Here is a 22,351-nt window from a genome sequence, read left to right on the forward strand (position 1 = left end):
GTTTAGTAGATCATACTTATACAGAGTTCCACGTGTCACTGTTTTGACCTTAGTATCTGAAACTGATATACAAAAAACTAAAGGCCGTCCTCTTTCTGAAACTTCTTACGGAATTTCAATCTGATGCTTAGAACAAAAGTTATGATGACTTTCCCCATGTCACCTATTTGGAATGTAATTCGGGAGTCTACAAAAGCCCTAACTTCCTCAGATCATATCTCCGAAAATGTAGAGAGACAAGCTTTGAAATTCAGACCCGAAGTTTAGAATGATTTCGGCTCAAATGGCTTTTTTTTTAGCTTCTGAAACATCGCAGAGAAAAAGTTATAGCGAAAATTCCACGATGACCTGTTTGGAGCAATGAAACCCTATAATCCAAATCTCTAATACCAAATGTTATGAAACTAGCTCACAAAAAGATAGAAAATATAGATAAACACCTTCAAAATAAGCCTCTTTGAGGGAGAAACCTACTTTAGATTACACAAATGAAAGTTATTGGATGATACAAATGACAAGACCTCCTTTCTATATATAGGAGTCTAAGGGGTCATAATATAATCAGAGCCGACATAACAATAATAATGTAAAGGCACAATAATAACAATAGTGGGCTTCTATGGGGAACAATAATAACAATATGGGGACTACATGGGCACAAAAATATAATAAGAGGGTTGTACTAATAACAATAAAGGGTTACACTAGTAGTATAGGGACCTAACACTAGCTCTTATAGGACTTCCCAAGAGTTAGCGTAGTTATCAGGACTCTGTCAATGGGAGGGAGAAGCTGCCAGATTGGAAATGATTGTGGTCGGATTTGGTACAAGAGGAGTTTCGACAGAACACCAGAGATGGGATCTCTTCCAAGGAAGTGGAAGAGGATTTTTCCTTAGCAAAATGGCTCATGACAGATTTCAAATATCATGTATTTTCATTTCAGAACCCTTTCGGGTCCGGTTTTCATCGCATCACACTTCCCCTTTGTATTTCGTTTAATAGCGAAATATACGAAAATACATAAGAAAATTCCTTTCGGCAGATTTCAAAACATATTAAACCCGGTTCATATTACTATTGGGTCTGGCCATCGCATTGCATATATACCACATAAAATATACCCCTGCTCCTCTATAATGCGTCGGTGCGATATTGCGATGCGACTTGTCACCCATCCGCCGACACCGATATCGGTTATCACGATATCGCTTGGCCCAGGGTCCCGCCTCTGCCGCGTGGCATCGCCAATTGTGATCTGTCGATTTCGTCAATCGCACCATCGCATCGGCCCAGTCCTATCGCACGTTATGCCTCCAATTTCTGCTGATTGCAATTGCCGATCAGATCTGGACCGTTGATCGGCCAGATCCGACGCCTCCTATGCAAACACTGTTCAAGCCTCCGATAGGCCTCATTTTCATTTTTTTCTCATGTTTTTAAGGTTTCGATAGTGTAATCTGATATTCCTAAGACTTCCCCTTTTTCGATGGTTTTGACCTTTTAGGAGATTTAGAAGACTTGAAGATTTAGAGGGTTTTTAAGACCCATTTGAAAGTGATTTTGCCTCTTTTTTTCAAGGAAAAAGGAAGCTTCATTTTATGATAACTTCTACATCCTAAGTCAGTTTTGGCCATTCAAATTGCAGTAAATTCAGAATGAGACAATCTCTGCAATGGGGCTAGTTCCAGGAACTTCCTTGGGCTTTCATTTTCCCCAGTGAGGAACACTTAGACTTAGGAATCTATCCAAAATCCATTTTTGTTCATCCGTGGACCATGGGTAGGCCGATAGGACATTACATTACATTACAATACTTAGAGCAGAAAACCCTATGACTCAATATACATTTCGCGCTCCGCGCCCGCAATTGGTGGAGTCTTACCACATATTTGACCAAAACTTGGGCTTTGAGCCCCAAAACATGTTGTGGGGGGGTTCCATGCCCAACATGAGCAGATCAATGTGTTGCTACAGAGTGAGCAGAGCATGAAGAGGTACAAAGAGTGTTGCGTGGGCTGAAGGGTGTGAAGAGAACAATGCTGACATCAAGCAGAGTGCCTACCAAATTACAAAAACATTCAGTTCCTATTTGAGTGTGGGTTGGAGCATACATACAGGAAGTTCGTGCTTCCATCTCAAGTGGTTGTTGAGAAAGCTTGGGGGTTTTTGCCTCTTGGAAGTTGAACAATGTAAGCTTTGAAACGAGAACTATAAACTCAAAATGGGAACTCTAGCAAAAAAACCCTGAAAAAACATAAAAAACAGTGCTAAAAACAAAAAGTGTGTATACTGGAACGATGATTCTATTTTTTAGGGGTCAATTTTGAACATGTTTTAAAAATGGCAGTGACTACGAAATTTTCGTGCAAAATATAGCTTCAAAACAAAAAAGTGATGATACTAGAACGATGATTTTTTTTTTTGGGTCAATTTTCAAACTTTTTAAAAAATGCTAGTAAAACCAAATTTTTATGTGCCAAACAAAGTTGTTTATGAGGAAAAAAACACATTAATGTTTTTGGTAGACTATCATTTTTCTTTCCTAAGTATAAATTCAACATGTTCTCAACCATAACATGCTAGATACAAAAGAAATTGAAAATTTTTCAACTATAAAATTAAAAAACCATGACATTATGAACAAATTACATCACTAAATGAATTCAAAAGTCATTATTTGTATATTGAATAAAACATACATTATATCTCTAATTTAATATTGCATTGTAGATATTTTAAACAATAAAAATTATCATAATTAAGACATATAATCCAACAACATAAAAATGCCTCATAACTTCTCATTTAACACCATATGGAAATCATAATTTTATTTCAAGATACAATGAACACATCAATTATATAAACTGTCTTAAACAATTATTCAAAATCACTCATATTTTCTTACACACCATCAGAATTCACATCTTCAGATGAGTGACTGGATGCTGGCGAAGATGTTCCATATTCTTCTCTTTCGTCAACTAGTGCCCCATCTGAGTCCACATGCATGCCCAACATTTCAGGTTTCAAAATTCTTCTAGATCTACGACTGGTTTCAACAGACTCCCATCTCAACATTGTTCCTTCTGGTAACAACCTTTTCAGAATCTCTATCATCTTGAAGCGAAGAGTTCCTCTCTTTGTTAAATTGAAGCCATAAACAAGTATGTCAACATCCTCCAATTTTAATATGTCTGTGTGGTGGCGATTTATATTTGTACCCTTTCTTTTTCTTTTTTCGCCATTTTTTTTGTCAACTACCATCTCTGGCTTATACACACCATTGCATGGGTGTGTATTTGTGGCATAACAATGTGCTTCAACACTTGTAACATCCTCATTTTCTGTAAATACCTTTATAACTTTAGCAACCCATAATGGATAGCCATTGGGATCTCCATCTGCTAGCACTGCAATCATGCAACCCTCCTTAATATCTTGTATTGAACCCCTGTAAAGGTCTTCCATGGCTTCACATTGTGCACGAGATCTTATGGAACCAATATACATCTTTCTTTCCTCTGCCTGTGAAGAATTAATAATACCTTGAGATTATTGTTGTTAAACAATGTTTATTTCCTCATGTTCATTCGACACATTTTGTGGCCAAATAAATGGATTTTTCAAAGGTATATCTTCATTTGTTGTTGTTGAAATGATATCACTTTGATTATTGAAAAATGACTCCCACCAAACTGAATCAGCAATGTCAAAGTACTCATATGTATATCTAATACATTTCTTAATTTCTTCCAGGCAATCAGAATAATTTATATCTCTATTTTGTCTGTGTGCATTATGAACTTGACCAACTGATTGTAATAACAATATTTTTGATGCAAATATTGGATGATCTGGAATGAACTTCAAAAATTTCAAACCTGATGACAGTGCCCATTCTACAGTAGTTGAATACTTCTTGCCCCATATTAGTGTTTTCCCATCAACTTTTTTGATATGAAATTGAGGTTGGAAGCTAATGTCATTAAGTTGTTCAATGCATTTCCCCTCACCATATGATCCCAAAATAAACCTGCGCATGTCAACAGTTTCTTCCAACACATCAAAAGTAGGCTCTGGCATGTATGATTTCTTAATACATTCAATTAGTGATGGCAAGCTCCCAACTTCCTTCCTCCTCAATGTGACTGAAAAACAACTGAACATATGATTAATATGGTCATGAGTGTGCCCAACAAGAAGGAAACCAACCTTTACCTTTTGAAAATTTCTCAATTCAACAAGCATGTTTAGATATCCAAAAACAACCTAATTTTTGTTTTCACGGCAAGTGTTGTCTAATCGTAGATACAAAACTTCAGGAAGATTACCAGACCAATGAGAAATCACATCATGAATTATGGTTATGGTCATATTTGCATCATTATGAATATTTGGAGTTGTGAAGTACACCCTTGGCAACATTTTCCCATTGAAGACCATACAACCGACCAAGTGAAACTGAATAAAATTTTCCTCCTGTAAATTTTTGGGCGTGCGAAAAAAATGTGGTAAAAGTGTTTTCTTCTGGTCCATACCATCAATTATCAAACCCAAATATTTATTTGGATTATCATAACACTTCTTTCGATGCTTGTACAACTTCTTCCTTTCGTTTGTTTGTTGTTCGCGATGCTCCTGAAGTTCTTTGACAATTAAATCTACACAACATAAAAGAAATTCATTAAGAAATATGTTTTCATAGTTGATGACTATACAATTTTAAAAGTTAGAGTTATGAATGCTTACCTCTTTCTGACCCTTTCACATTTTTCCCTTTTTTATTTAAGAGAAGCACATGTACTGCAAATCCCCATCCTTGTCTTCTTAGGAATACGGACATTGTTAAATTCTTTCTTCCATACCTTCACAAAATATTGATATGTAATAAACCGGCCATGTCCCTCAGCACCTTCTGCATATTCTTTGTATAAGTTGTAGATTTATCATCTTGAAAAATTATCTAAAATATTTATTGTCTTTCTATTTGGCATACACTCTCCATGCTTTGAAAAGAAATCTTTCATCCATGACATTGCAGTATTTGATAATGGCCTAAATTGTCTTTTATGACGTACTTCTAATAAAATGTGGGATCCTTTTCCAAATTAGATGAAAATTCCCAATCGAATGAAACATTTTGAAAGCTTTTCCACAGATAAATAAAGTCTTAATATGATAATCATAACCTGACAATGTAGATTGCATGCACCCAACTAAATATGAATTTTGCATGCTTTATTCATTGACAAATATCTCTTCCTGTTTTCTAATGCAAATTTGAAATCCATATGTTTCAAGCAATCTTCTTGGCAACATTCACTTGAAATGAGAGAGCTGATAGAACTTCTTCTCGTCATATATTCTACTCTACCCCTTGTATAACTAGAACAGCTTGCATTGATATGAAAAGGTCTGCTCCTACTCCTCGATACAATATCTCTTGGCAACATCTCCATCATTGGATCATCATTTGTATAAGGATTTTCATCATCATTAAGAGGAATGTTATCCACGCTATGATCAGCTTTGCCTTTCAAATATTAACTTGGAGGATATTCTTCATCTTCCCCTTCTTCAATGCTACTGTCATAGTCCTTAGAATTCAGACTGAATGGAAAATTTGACTTGATTTTTAATGGATATTCTTCCTCATGTGCATTGTCAGTGCTACTCTCATAGTCCATAGAATTAGGACTATGTCGAAAATGTGCCTGTTTACTTATTGAAGATGCTACATCCTGTCCTTTGTCACTGCTACCTTTATACTCATTAGAATTAGGACTAAGTGCATCATGCTATCCTTCATCACTGTTGCTCTCATAGTCCTTAGAATTAGGACTAAGAGGACACTGTGACACTCCATTCTTTTGAAATTCATCATCACGCTCTTCATGAGTGTTGCTCTCATAGTCCTTAGAATTAGGACTAAGTGGACATCGTGGCACTCCAATCTTTTGAAATTCATCATCTTGATCTTCATCACTGCTGCTCTCATAGTCCTTAAAATTAGGACTAACTGGACACCATGACACTTGATTCTTTTGAAATTCGTTATCACTCTCTTCATCACTACTGCTCTCATAGTCCTTAGAATTAGGACTAAGTGGACACTTTGACACTCCATTCTTTTGAAATTCATTATCACGCTCTTCATCACTTTTGCTCTTATAGTCCTTAGAATTAGGACTAAGTGGACACCATGACACTCCATTCTTTTGAAATTCACCATCATGCTCTTCAAAACTGCTGCTCTCATAGTCCTCAGAATTAGGACTAAGTGGACACCGTGACACTCCATTCTTTTGAACTTCACCATCATGCCCTTCATCACTGTTGCTCTCATAGTCCCTAGAATTAGGACTAAGTGGACACCGTGACAATCCATTCTTTTGAAATTTGTCATCAAGCTCATCATCACTGTTGCTTTCATAGTCCTTAGAATTAGGACTAAGTGGAATCTGTGACTCTTTATTTATTTGAAATTCTCCATCCCCTATTTCATCAGTGCTGCTCTCATAGTCCTTAGAATCAGGACTAAGTGGAAGAATTAACTTTCTATTCATAGTGGAAGAATTCCCGCTATATTCATCAATATGAATAGAGTTGTTACATGATGAAGATTTTGATGGTGTATAAATCGAAACTTCACTATCAGAACAATCCATCCCTTTCAAATAGAAGATGTTGAATGATACAAACGGAGAGTCTCCTAAAGATATTATATAGCTTAGAGAATAAAATTTTCCCTCCAAAAAGTTTCGCCAAAATATTTCCCTCCAAAAAGTTTCGCGAAAATATTTCCCTCCAAAAAGTTTGTTAGCTTTATTTACCTTCATTATTTTATTCTACAATTTATTGAAAAATGTAAACTAAATTTTTTTATGTCAAATAAATCATTAAAATTAAAATTGTAAACTACAACTTCTACATTAATTATTTTAATAGTTAAAGTATATAATATTTACTAAACAATTGAATATTTTTTTTTAATTTTTATAATATATTCTAAAACAAATTAATCCCACATTCACCCCATTGTAAAACAATTCTACAATATCCGCTTTATCATATTTAAAACAAATTATCCCACATTAACCATACGGTAAAACATCTCCGTAATTTCACTTATATACTAAATTCCATTATCACTATTACTCACATCACATCCAGGTTTTCTGAATTTCGTTGAAAGACTTGTGAATTTGTGGAGCAGCTACATTGCTATCAACAACATATTCAATGAAGAATTCTCGCAATTGAAAGGTAAGTTAAATTTTTTTCCTTGAAAATTTTCATATTAAATTAGTTTAATGAAGAAGAATTTTTTTTTTTTTTTAATTAATAATTTTTCTGAGCCAAAATAACAATTACGTCCGTCGTGAGCATGGTGGACCTCACCAAACTATATCACCCAATAGCCATGAGCGGGCTGCCGTGGTATCGCGGGATGGGCGGGGAGGGCAGGCGGGCAGGGTGTGAGGGCGCAGGTGGGGCTACGGCACCCACCTCGGCGGCCCGCCTACCCACCGCGAGGGTTGGGCGATTTTGAGAATCGCCCAACCCCCGCAGCGGGGGCGAGCCGCCAGGGTGGGCGCCACAGCCCCACCCACCCCCACACCGCCTACCGCCCCCCCACCCCCCCACACCTCACGCCCTCCACCCACACCTCGCCCCCCTGCACCCCTACCCCCTCCCCCCACATCCCGCCCCCTCAACGCCACCCTCATCCCCTACCCCGACCGCCCTAGACCCCTCACCCCCACATCCCCACACGATCCCCCAACCCACCCATCCCCACACACACCCAGACCCCCTTCCACCCCCACGCACCCACGCCACCCTTCCCCCCTCACACCCACCTGCCCCATCACCCACTCGCCCCCCCACCCACACCTGCACACCCACGCGGCTTCCCCCACCCACCCGACCCTTCCCCCTACCCCCCACCCTCACACCCACCCGACCCCCATGCCTGCCCCACCCCTCCCACCCCCTCACACATACCCATCCCTCCCGCCCCCTCACACACCACCCTACCGGCCCCCTCACACACTGCCCTCACACCCCCGCCCACACCCACCCTTCCACCCGCCCTTCCCCGCCCTCCCCACCCACCTGCCTTCCCCTACCCTACCCCTGCCCACCCTCCCCCGACCTCCCCACCCATGCCTGCACCCTCACCCACACACCCTCGCCACCCCCTCCCCACCCCCTCACCCGCCCTCCCCACCCACGCCTGCCCCCTCACCTACCTTCCCCCGCCCTCACCTGCCCTCCTCGCCCAAGCCCACGCCCTCACCCTCCCTCCCCCACTCTCCCCACCCATGCCCGCCCCCTCACCCGCCCGCCCCCACACCCTGCACGCCCCACTCGCCCTCGCCCACCCTGCCCGCCCCACGCCCCGCACTCCTGCCCTCCCCACCCACCCTTGCCCACGACTGCCCCACCCCGTCACTCACCCTCCCCGCCCGCCCCATCACCCACCCTCCTCGCCCACACCCATGCCTAGGCCATGCCACCTCGGTGGCCCGCCCGCCCGTCCGCGCGGTGGTTGGGCAATTCCTGGAATCGCCCAGCCACCACGCAGGTGGGTGGCGCTAGCCTCGGAATCGCCCAGCCACCGCGTAGGTGGGCGGGAGGGCCGCCGAGGTGGCAGCGACCTGGCCGCGCTACCCCGTAGGCCTGCCCGCCTACCCGCGCAGTGGCTGGGCGATTCTCGGAATCGCCCAGCCATTGCATAGGCGGGCGGGTGGGCCGTTGGCCTAGCCGTGCCACCCCGACGGCCCGCCCACCCGGCCTCCCCTTCCTCACCCTCCCACCCACCCACCCCCTCCCCGACCTCCCCCACCCCGCCCTACCTACCCCTCCCTGCCTGCCTACCCACCCCGCCCTCCCTTGCCCTCCCCGCCCGCCCACCCACTCCGCCCTCCCCACCCCGCCCAACCTGCCCCCCCCCCCCCCCGCTCACCTACCCACCCTCACTTGGCCCGTCTCGCCCACCCGCCCCCGCCCACTCGACCCGCCCTGCCCGCCCGCCCGCCCTCACACCCCGCACTCCCGACACGCCCTTGCCCACCCCACCCACCCCGCCCACCTGCCCCCACCCCCCCCCCCCCCCCCCCCCACCCCACCCCACCCCCCACCCCACGCCCCGCACGCCCACCCTCCCCACCCGCCCTCGCCCACGCCTGCGCCACCCCCTCATCCACCCTCCCCGCCCACGCCCACGCTTGGGCCGCGCCAACCTGGCAGCCTACCTGCCTGCCCACATGAAGGCTAGGCGATTCCCAGAATCGCCCAGCCACCACGCAGGCAGGCAGGCGGGCCACTAGGGTGGCGTCGGCCTCAGAATCACCCAGCCACCAAACGGGCGGGTCGCCGAGGTGGCATCGACTGGGAGTCGCCTAGCCACCGCGCAGGCGTGCGGGCGAGCTGCCGGGGTTGCGCCAGCCTGGCCGTGCCACGCAGGCGAGCGGGCCGCCAGGGTGGCGCAGGGTGGGGCTGTGGCGCCACCTCGACAGCCTGCCCTCCTAGCCATGGGTGTCACGCCCCAAGCTAGCGGTAGTATGTCAACCGCTCTTAGCGAGGTGTGGCACCACCGAACACTTTCTTTTCACCAATACTTATGTTCGTGGACTACGCCTAACCACTTACTCCTACTTAGTTTGTGTTTCGCAACCAAGTATTATTATGTTATCCTTTATACCAATGAACACCCATACACATTCATTATCATCAGCAATTATAAATGAAGAACACAATTGCACAGTATAAAGGGAGGGGCAACTCCCTGAACAATGAGTCTACCCGAATAATATATTATACAATCTTTTACAAGTTACAAGCTTTACAAGTATACTTGGAAACCCCAAGTTTCATACTTAGCCAAATTTACAACCCAAGGCAAAACTCGGTTGCCTAGCTCATCGGCGCCTCCGCACGGTCGCCGCACGACTTACCAACGCTTCGTTCACCTTGTCGCATGATCATGTTGTTTGCGCAACTTGGGCGTGCCTCCAAGTCACCACACATGGACGCCTCCACCCGAGACACACCTCCGTTCACAATCTCAACACTTCACCAGGTCACTGTGCACACTTTCACGACGGTCGGGCGCTCACCCGAGCCACCCAAGAACCCGTGCCAAGTCGTTGCACAAACCGGGCACCACACACCTGTGCATGCCACACATAACCGCTGGGCGCTCCTACCCGTGCCCTTCACCCACAACCGAGTTAAGTGAATCTCCTCCGTGCAACCAAGCCCAAGAATGGGCGCATCTATAATCTGCGCCTTCCTCCTTAGTTCTGTGCACTAGACCTGCGCCTTACTCCCTTGAGCGAAGATGTTGAGCAATGTCGAATGTCCAAATGAGTTCCAACGTCCTTCAATATATATGCGTTGTAGGGGAGGTCGTAGGTTGCCCAGCCGACCTCTCCCATGCCCTTGCTTCATCGCAAAAGCCCCTAACTTCAAGTCGGCCCCTCATCCAATGTTGTTCGGCCTCCATATGTGTTAACGCATGCTCCTATGCATATATACATGCTCACCCATTCCTCATATGCGCATAACATATTATCGCATACCCAAGGAGCTCGCACTTCATCCAACCGCAATCGCACTTCAACCGAACGCTCGTTCAAGCCTTCATCCATAGTCGCACTTCACCCGGTGGGTGAGTCAAGGACCGCAAGTCCTTACATCCTCCTCCACCTAAAATCATTGTCGTCCTTGACAACATACCATCCTAGTAGCCATTCACGAAGATCAACATCAATATCTGTCTCACCCTTGGTGCATGATGTCAACTTCTCCACATACTGCAAACATCCCTGCAACATATGTAAAACTCCATCTCCACCATGTGTCATCCTCATCCTGTGAACTGTCCTCCTCATCTGCCTGATGCCAACATTTCTCCGTGCACTTCCGGACCCCATGTTTGAACTAGTTGGGTAGCTAATCCAACTATCACGCTCAAGCCATGAGATTGAACATCCTTATGCCTTCACCAGTCTATCTCAGATTTCTGCCACATCCTGGACTCACCAAGAATCTCTCCACCATGTGCAGGTCCATGCAAACTCCATCCCATCTGCAACATGTCATGATGCTTGATGCCAAGCCATCCCTGCACCATCTACCATACCTGCTCAACCTGTTTTAAGGACTCACTGCCATGAGCAGCTAACAATGAGCCCCATCTTCTTGTCATCTAAGAAGATGTGGAGGGGGTAGAGCCTGAAGGCTCACCCTCACTAATCATCTCAATCCATCTGTCAGGATCTTCTATCTCCATCCTCTGTAGATAAGTGACCCGATCCTCCTCCCGGACATTCGGCCTCACATATGCCTCATCATCATCATCATCATCCTCGACCACTTCTAGCCTTCTTGATAAATCCAAGATACTATCAGAAAGAGTCCTGATGACCAATGACTGCTCGGTAAGCTTTGTCTCAACCGTAGACAACCGCTTACTCATGTCTTCCATCCGCTTTTCGTCCTCCATTTGCATCACTGCCAACTTACAATCAGGCCTTGTCACTCCAATGGTTGGTACACCAATGGGTACATCTTCCCTTCCATCGTAAATGTATAGCTTCCTCAAATGTGGAACAATCATAGCATCAAACTGTTTCGTGAAGTTCATTCCTAGTACAGCTTCGTAGTCATCAATCCACACTATAGTGAAGTCGACCTTCCCCGTCCACTCAACAAGTGTTGTGTCCACTTTTTCAGCTACACCAAGAACATCATCAGGAGGAGAATTGACTGTCTTCATATGTGCCTTCACCGGTACAAATTTCAGCCCAATTCTTCTCGCAGTATCTTCACCCATGAAGTTGTGAGAGGCCCCACTATCCACCATAGTGAGTATATTAGCACCTCCAATCTTCATCCGAACATACTCCAACCTGTTCCTCTCAGAATCCCTCCGAGAGATCACCTCTGTAGCAGCACCACCACCAAGTATCTACATCATCCCCATAGAAGCTTCTTCATTCTTCGTATTAGATTGTGCAATCGCAGCCACTTTCGGTTTAGAAGGACAATTCTTCACCGTATGTGGTCCAGCACATATCCAACACTTCAAGGCTTTCTTCATCTTCGAATTATCATCCAATTTTGAAGCATCATCCTTCTTCTTATCTTTCGGCTTATCAGACTTCTTCTTCCTATCATCAGAAGTCTCATCATAATGCTCCACCAACCTATCCACAACAGCAAAAGCTTCCTCAAGTGTTCTAATCCTCTGCCTCTTCACTTCATTGCGTGCCCAAGGCTTCAACCCAATAATGAAGTTGAACACCTTGTTCCTCTCCGCCATGTCAGGAAGTTCTAGAACCACACTTACAAACTCCCGCTGATATGACTGAAGGTTCCCAGTCTGCTTTATGAACTTAATTTTCATCCTTGCTTCCCACGTTTCATCCTGAGGACTAAAATGGGTTTGCAAAGCTTTCTTCATCTCATCCCACGAAGTAATGTCACCAGCACTGCCATTGGCAATCTGATCCATTCTCCTTCGCCACCACATCTTAGCATCCTTTGTCAAGAACTAAGTGCCTACCTTGACCTTCGTCTCATCATCAGATAGACCCAATCGTTCCAAGTACTGCTCCATGTCCCATAGAAAGTTGCCAAGAGTCTTTGCACTCCTTGTACCATCGTAAGATTCTGGTTCCTTGACTTTCACATGAGGCACTCCTCCACCTGAGTTATGCCTCACAACCTTCTTCAACACCGTGATCTCATCTCTGGCTTCATCAAGAGATTTTTGCAAGCCCATGATCTCTGCAAGACCTTGGTCTCTTGCCTCTTCAACCTCCTTGACCCTTACTTCAAGTTGTGTACACATAAGATCAGTGTACTCATGTTGAGTCCGGAGTTCCTCGAGCTCTTCCCTCATCTTCGAATTGGCCTCTTGATCTCTCTCGATCAAATCCATCTTCTTATTCCAGGAAGCTTCCAAGTCCTCCATCTTCTCCAACACTTTTTCCATAAGTGCTATAGTAGCATCCTTCACACCATGACTAGACCCAACCTGAGATTCAGCTGCCATTGCTAACAACTTCCTTCTTCTTTGCGATCTAGTTTCGACCATCCAACAACTTCACCAAGATGCCTGCAACCTGAACCAGCTCTTGTCCCACTTGTATGTGAAACAACTTCCTTCACCTGCAAGTACCTACTTCACTGTCTTCAACTGTCAAGCTTCTTCAACCCTGAATCAGCTTCAATATCACCTGCAATTTGTCACGAGCAACCCTGCTCTAACACTAGCTCCAACCGAGCTCTGATACCACCTGTCACGATAGTGCAGTGGGATCAGCACTTCATCGTCAACCCGGTCATCAGCTTGCTCTGATACCACCTGTCACACCCCAAGCCGGCGGTAGTCTTTCAACCGCTCTTAGCGAGGTGCGGCACCACCGAACACTTTCTTTTCACCAATACTTATGTTCGTGGACTACGCCTAACCACTTACTCCTACTTAGTTTGTGTTTCGCAACCAAGTATTATTATGTTATCCTTTATACCAATGAACACCCATACACATTCATTATCATCAGCAATTATAAATGAAGAACACAATTGCACAGTATAAATGAAGAACACAATTGCACAGTATAAAGGGAGGGGCAACTCCCTGAACAATGAGTCTGCCTGAATAATATATTATACAATCTTTTACAAGTTACAAGCTTTACAAGTATACTTGGAAACCCCAAGTTTCATACTTAGCCAAATTTATAACCCAAGGCAAAACTCGGTTGCCTAGATCGTCAGCGCCTCCGCACGGTCGTTGCATGACTTACCAACGCTTCATTCACCTTGTCGCACGATCGTGTTGTTTGCCCAACTTGGGCACGCCTCCAAGTCGCCACACACGGGCACCTCCACCTGAGACACACCTCCGTTCACAATATCAACACTTCACCAAGTCACTGTGCACACTTGCACGATGGGCGGGCGCTCACCCGAGCCACCCAAGAACCCATGCCAAGTCGTTGCACAAACCGGGCGCCACACACCCATGCACGCCACACCCAACCGCCGGGCGCTCCTGCCTGCGCCCTTCATCCACAACCGAGTTAAGCGAGTCTCCTCCGTGCAACCAAGCCCAAGAATGGGCGCATCTATAATCTATGCCTTCCTCCTTACTTCTACGCACTAGACCTGCGCCTTACTCCTTTGAGCAAAGATGTTGAGCGATGTGGAATGTCCAAATGAGTTCCAACGTCCTTCAATATATATGCGTTGTAGGGGGAGGTCGTAGCTTTCCCAACCGACCTCTCCCACGCCCTTACTTCATCGCAAAAGCCCCTAACCTCAAGTCGGCCCCTCATCCAATGTTGGTCGGCCTCCATATGTGTTAACGCATGCTCCTATGCGTATAAATATACTTGCCCACTCCTCATATGCGCATAACATATTATCGCATACCCAAGGAGCTCGCACTTCATCCAACCGCAGTCGCACTTCAACTGAACGCTCGTTCAAGCCTTCATCCGCAGTTGCACTTCACCCAGTGGACGAATCAAGGACCGCAGGTCCTTACAATGGGGGTTGGGTGATTCCCACCCACCCGCCCAGCCTCCCCTTCCCCGCCCGCCCACCCACCCACCCTCTCCTCGACCTCCCCCACCCCGCCCTGCATCCCCCTCCTCGCCGACCCACCCAGCCCGCCCTGCCTTCCCCTCCCCGCCCTCCCACCCACTCCACCCTACCCACCCGCCCGTCCTCCCCCACCGCGCCCACCAACCCCACCCTCCCCACCAGGCCTCCCCCTCCTCGTCTTCCCTGCCCGCCTACCCACCCCGCCCACCCGACCTCCACTTCCCTACCCGCCCACCCACGCACCCCCTTCCCCCGGCCCGCCCACTCACCCTTGCCCGCTTGCCCACGCCCGCCCGCCCACCCTCACCCGGCCCGACCTGCCCGACCCGCCCTGCCCTTGCCCACCCACCCACCCCCGCCTGACCCGCCCCGCCCTCGCCCACCCGCCCATGCCCACCCACCAACCCATGCCCGCTCGCCCACCTGGACCACCCTCACCTAGCCCGCCTCACTCACCCCGCCCCACCATGCCCACCTGGCCCCCGCCCGCCCTACCCACCCACTCTCACCCAGCCCAACTCGCCTGCCCACCCACCCGCCCTACCCTCACCAACCCGACCTGCCCCGCCTGCCCTCACTCAGCCCGCTCCACCCACCCACCCGCCCTCAACCGCCCGACCCTCCCCACCCTCGGCCACCCACCCACTCCCGCCCGCCCGCCCACACACCTGCGCCCACGCGCCCGTCCATGCCCGCCCGGCCCACCCATCCTCACTCGGCCCACCCTCACCTGACCCACCCTCACCCACCCTCCCTCGACTGCCCGCCCCGCCCCGCCTGCCCACCCTCACCCTGCGCGCCCAGCCCGCCCACCCATTCTCACTCGGCCCGCCCTCACCCAAACTACCCTCACCCACCCTCCCTCGACCGCCCGGCCCACCCCGCTCGCCCACCCTCGCCCGACCCGTCCCGCCTGCCCCGCCCGCCTACCCTCGCCCAGCCCGCCTCGCCCGCCCACAGCCACGCCGCCCACCCCGTCCGCCCCACCCACGCTGCCCGCCCTCACCTGTCCACCCTCACCCGCTCACCCCGCCCGTACCCACTCGCCCACCCGCACCTCCCCCCACACACCTGCCCTCACCCACCCCCCCGCACGCTCCCACCCCCGCCGCCCACCCCGCGCGCCCGCTCACCCACACCCGCGCACCCCGACTACCCACACCCGCTCGGCCTGCCCTCTCGCCCTCACCTACCCTCACCCACCCGACCCGCCCTCCCTCAATCGCCCACCCACCCCCACTGACCTCGCCCACCCTGCCCCACCATCCCTCACCCACCCGCCTAGCGACGACCCGCCTGCCCGCCCGTCAGGGGTGGCTGGGCGATTCTAATTATACAAATAAAATATTTATGATATATTTTCGTTGTTAATTTAAGTTAATATGTTTTTGTTATTTACTGATTTTTGTGTTTCTATTTTTCAGGGAAATGACCTCAAAGAAGATTTCTGTGAATCTTTCTGGACCAAAGACTCTTAAAGGTGCATCTTCAAAAAACATTGGTGAACGAACTCCACTTGAGCTCATGGCTACAAATCTTTCAAGTGCATCAAGTGATAAGAAGATGATTTTAGACTAGAATAATTCAAAAGAGGTGAAATTTCCATCAAGAATTTGGTATGTGAAAGAAAAAGAAAGCCAAAATGTGAATATATATCTACATATTGATATACCGAATGATAATGAAATTTATGAGGTGATGGGAAGAGTCATAGATATGTGTTCGGTACCGGACATTGAAGTTGTTTACATACCTACAAAAGCTCCCAAATCACATGAAATGATTAAATACCGACTATCATATTCATTGTATGACACAAGAGAGGTATCTACAAAGTTGTGTAAACAAATCGTAAATGAGATGACACAAAACATCATAAGTATTGTTATTTATATTTGTATTTTGCATTCTTGAAAGTGTCTCGCTATATTTTTTTAGCTTTGTTTTTATTGACATATGATATTTTATTTGGCAGAATTTTGTTGAAAGTTGTTCAATTAGGTTGGGAGGCATTCATTTCATAGAGCATGATATCATAAAAGTTGTCAGCAATTTTTACTCAGTGTCAGAAGAAGATATGGAAAACAAGCAAAATGTAGTAATTGATGATGCTACAAAACTACATCCAAAGAATCAGAAGAAAAAAAAAAGGCCTCTGGTGGATAAATCTAGCAAGGGTAAACAAGTTACTTTTGAGGACAATGAAGTTGAAACTGACAGTGAAGCATATGTTGCCATTACTAAAGATGACATTGGAACTGAGAAGAGCCGTAAAAGATGAAAAGTAACAATTCCCAAGAATAAATCTGTTGAGAATGTTATGACAAAGAAAAGTAAAGTTGAAGATTTTGAAGTAATCATTACCAGCAATCAAGAACCTAGTGAAACTTCAAAAGAAAGCAGAGAAATAATTACACCAGGAGCTGATTTAGAGGATGGCATTATCAAAACAAAACCAAATGCCATTCGACAGAATTTGACAAAGAGAAACTTAATTGATGGTGGTCGTACATTTCAGCTTAATGTCAGACAAACCTATAAGGCAAGTGAAGGACAATGTCAATATCAAGTCAGAAAGCCACATCTTCTGCATGTTCACAACTTTAAGACATTGATGAGGTACAATCCATATGCTCATGTGGTTAGTTATGTGCTTCTTGTTGATCCACTTCAAGTTCTCAACAAAGAAGCATTTGATAAGTCAAAATGTTTTTAATACAATTATTATGTGCTTGGGGGAAACCATTCTATAGAAGCTCAAAGACAATTGATGGAGGAATATCCTAATAACCCATGTTTTGAAACAATGAAATGTATCATTTATGTTGGTTTATCATATACAGAAACAAATTTAGTGGCATGGGATCATAATTCAGATAATGAATATAGGATGTCTATGAATTTCATCCAAAGGGTTAGATTTATTCATAGTGAATTTCAAGAAAAATGTGGTGGGGATAGGATAAATGTTACTGCAGATTTCCGAAAGGAATGTTGTATGGAAATAGGCTATCAAATTGAAGAGAAAACCAATTCAAAAGGTGGAAAAGGCAACAAAATTATTGATTTATTCAAAGGTGCTACTAACATTTTCCAATTGGCATTTAGAACTGGAGATGTTTGGAAGTTGATTGATGAGATTTTTAGCATGTGGGAAGACATTGGCATTAAAAACTAGAGGGTCAAAAAGTCTAAGCCATTGATATGTAGCAACAGTAAATCAGCTCCTGAAATGAAGCAGCTTCCAGACGATATGACTATCACACCTTGGAGAGTGATGCAAGGAGTGAAAGATGAAAAAATTGTCAAAACAATATATCTCGTGTGAGGTCAGGGGAATTATCATTGGAGGAAATGTCTGAAGAATTTCAAAAGTAAGTTTGTTGAATTATTGTTCTTGGTAGTATTTGTTATACATATCATTATATTAACTTTTTGTTACATTATCTATGCAGTCACAAATTTTACATGAAAATTCAAGAACAAATGGTTAGATTGTTGAATGAAGATAGTTGGACTGATGTTGTACGCAACTATCCATATTCAAGTTCTACATCAACATTAAAAGCTTTTTATCTTGCATTTAAAAAGGTATCTTGATTTATACATTCATTTTTATTCATCTGTGTACTGTTTTTAATTTATAACCTACACATATATTTGTTTATTCTATAAAAGATGAGGAAGGATGATAATGGAGCACGAGATAGTTTCAAAACCTTTATTGAAAAAATAAAGATCGAAAGACTGAGGTTGCATCGTACTAAGAATGTTGAACTTGATCCAACTCTTAATCATTTCATTTGGAATGGGCTAGACACTATTCAATATCAAGTAATACAAGGCGACTGTGAAGACATTGCTAAACTCATACCTAAAAGGGATTATGCCCTAGTTATTGCAAATATTCCCCATGGTTTCAATATTCCAAACATTGAATATGATAGTGACCCTTATACTTATCAAGCTCTTAATGAAGTGGTTGCAGGATTTGTAGAAGTCACATCATCACCATTATGGAGATTTGTGACATTTCATTCAGACACACAATTGGCAATGATATTGTCAAGCTTCAAGGGGAAAACAAATTCAAGGATGCAGCTTACATGGTAAGACATTTAAAATGTATATTTGATTAATGTTGAAAAATTCATTTATGTACAAGTTAATTGCACTTTTACTATTTCATGTTATAGGTAAAATTTAAATCTTCTTAACCATGAAGATCAACAATTTATAAATGATTGTGAGTTCATTCATATTGATAGTTGGGTAAAAGATGATAACCATATGTCTATGTTTTTTAATCGGGTAGACGAAAAGAGTCATAGCCAAATAATGACTTATGATGTTGTTGTGAGAAAAGTAACATATGAAGAAAAAGAAGTAAAAGGAGAGATAGTTAACATTTATCAAAAACCACAATTATTGATTAACTATCTTATAGACATATGTTCAAATGAAGGAGATTGGATTCTGGATTTATTTTCTGGCTCAGGTAAGTTTTATTATATGGAATTGAATTTCAATATGTTATTTTTTAATTAATATATCATTGTACTAATTTAGTTCATTATTTCTTTTGTGCTTGATAATTAGGTACAACACTAGCATGTTGCCTTCAAAAAGGGAAAAATTGCATCGCAATTGAAAAAGATCCAATACAGTGCAATTTCATTCAGCAAAGAATTAATGCTCTTCAATTTCTTCTAGATGCAATGCAAGAAATTGGATTGAAGAAAGGGGACTTTAGTGAATCATGTGTGGCAAAAAAGGCAAAGGAACCCCAACCACCATTACATGGAATGTTTGGAAAGACATACATTGGGAGATTCGCAGACATCAAAGATCCATTAAAAGAGGAAAATGAGTAAAAGGAAGCAGAAAATATTGTGGAAGAAGACAATGATGAAACTCTAGAGGATGAAGAGTTTGGATTACGTGACATTATTGATTAAATTTAAGTTATGCTTGGAAATCAAGCTTTGCAATGTTTTGACTTTGACATTTTATGAGAAGAATAAACACTCAATTAAGGTTGTTATGCGTTCAATATTTGTAATATGCGATTTTCGCATTAATTTTTAAGTTAATCATTATTTTTTGAAAAAAATGATTATTATTATTTTTTTGACATGAAATTCATAAAAAAAACTATTATTTAACCATTTTTAGTTAAAATTTTCGTATAAAAATTGTGATTTTGACATGTCAATTCTAGCAAAAAATCATCAAAACGTGTAGTTTTTTAGTTATATTTATGTTAAAAATGGTTATTTTTATGTCTATTATTAAAAAATATTGTTTTTCAGAAACAATTATTTCATGTGGACTGAAAAATTAATTAAGGATGTATAAATATGTAGAATATCGAAAATTCGAAATATCGACCTTCTAATTTAAAAATGCAAAACAATAAAAACTTCACTACAAAAAAAATAAAATTAAAATAGAAAACAAGAAAATATGAAGAAAACGACCACTTCAAAAATTATTAAATTTACAAAATAATTATTTACATTTCATACACTAGAAAATTTAAGGTCAAAAAATAGGTCTTTTAAAAAAAGGGTCTAATGCAGAATTACCACTTTTTTAAATCAGCGTGAAAATCACTACCATTCTAAAATGCAATGTACATAAAAAAAAAATTAAGTGCCAAAAACTATGCTCTAAAAAAAACATGTGTGTTATGCATCACCCCTTTTCAAAATCAGGTCACTTTTTTGCTATCTTTACGAAACGGGTAACAGTGTCAGTTGTCGTTTCAAAGTTTACATTGTTGTTGGTTCTTGTAAAAAATCCGTGAAGTTGGTGCTTCACATGATGCTTTTGGTAAGATGGAAAAAGATCTACAAAAAGAGGGAGTTGGTGCTTCCTGCTAGTGGGTGTTAGAAAACAATTAAAGGGAGTCGGTGCTTCCTATAAGTGGTGGCTCACAAAAATAGATTGATGTAATATAGTAGGTGCTCTTATTTTACATCAATAACAACAACAAGCTTTGGTGGTTTTTTCCTGTAAGGGTTTCCACGTAAATCCTTGTGTCTCATGTGTATGGTGCTCATGGTGTGTGCTTGTATGTTGATTTGATATTGCTGCCATTTACATATTACTGCTGATTATATTGATGGTTGCCAAGTTTGAATAAGAAAAAAAGAAAATTGGCATAAAAAGTTTAAAATTTGTCTGAATATTGATTCACCCGCCCTCTCAATATTATCATTGTTTCCAACAATATCTCAAACTCAACGTTGAAGATGAAAAATGAAATAATCTTCCTTAGAAAACCTTCACTCTAGTCTTTTTAAAATTAAAGTGGAAACCACTTTATCTAAGTACTAAATTTGATTTGTTATTCAAGAAAATATTTCAAAACTCAATAGTAGCTAGCCCATGTTGCTTAGTTTATATATATATATATATATATATATATATATATATATATATATATATATAGAGTAGCTAGCCCATGTTGCTTAAATATAGCTACCACTATGTCGTGCTAATGTTTCTTAATATACATAGTTTCTGAATTTATGTTAAATTCTATGTAAATTTTCATTGGGTGGAGGGGTCGAGGCTAAGCCCTGGCCCCTATTCATTGGCACCCCACGTGACCTCGATAGATGCAACGACGGAGGGGTTCAGGCCTAGCCCCAGTCCATGGCCACATGACTTCGCACAAGACCAAGCTCAAAGGACTTTCAGAGCTGACAAGGGAAGGGATGGGTTAGATCCCTAGCCGTGGCCATATGGCACTCCACCGAACCATGGGCATAGATTGCAGGTGCAAAGGAATGGGAATGAAAGTTAAGGGATTGGCCCCAGGTTCTGTGGGCACCATGGAACTATCGGCGGATGGGTAGGTGCTAACCTGGCGAGGGCAGGTGGTTAATCTAGCCCCCGACCTAATGGGCGTTAATGTGACCATGCCTAGTGACAGAAGGTGCGGAGTGGTTGGGGTGTAGTTAGCCCAACCCCCTAGCCACATCTGCTATATGACCATGAGTGGGGCCGAAATTCAAGCGCTAAAGCGTTATTGGGAAATTTCATTATCCAATAAATTGCACAATCGAAGGGCAAATTTGTCGCCTCTACAGCGGAAAATAGGGTGAATTTATAGGACAATTAGACTGTTAGTCTAATTTGTAGGATAGATAACAAGAAAACTACATGGAGAGCTTATAGAGCCATATCTTTTTTTTTTTCATTTTGGAGCTCAATAAGAGTCTACCTAGGGGCTTTTGTATATTTTGGATCCAATGGTGACCTCTATTTGTTGATTTGAGCACATCTAAAGGAACTTTTTGCAAGTTCAAGTTTATGGGTGTATGCATCAATTAGTATTTTGGAGCAGTTATTGAAGGTGTTTGAACATGGAGAAGGCCTTGTAGGGGTTTTCTTACCTTTAGAAGTTTACTACAACAGTTGTTACTTGCAGCGTTCAACTCTTCTATATTTTTCTCACTATGTCCTGTTGAGGAAAGTTTTCTATTTGTCCTTCAATGTGGAATTGAAGTTCTTATATGCTCATGTATGCTCATTTCATATGGAGTATAGGGTCTTTGTAAGAGACACCTTGTGTTGATGATGTTTTCATGACTAACTATAGGTTTTCATGATGTTTATGTGAGAATTCTTTGCAGGAGAACATTTACTTGAAGGGGAAATAGCCACATGTTTTATCAACAAACTTTTATGTATTCTTTTTTCACTGA

This window comes from Pinus tabuliformis, chromosome 5_2 (assembly GCF_031772625.1).
Source record: "Pinus tabuliformis cultivar Carrire ecotype Pingquan chromosome 5_2, CPIR1, whole genome shotgun sequence".
NCBI classification, from domain to species: domain Eukaryota; kingdom Viridiplantae; phylum Streptophyta; class Pinopsida; order Pinales; family Pinaceae; genus Pinus; species Pinus tabuliformis.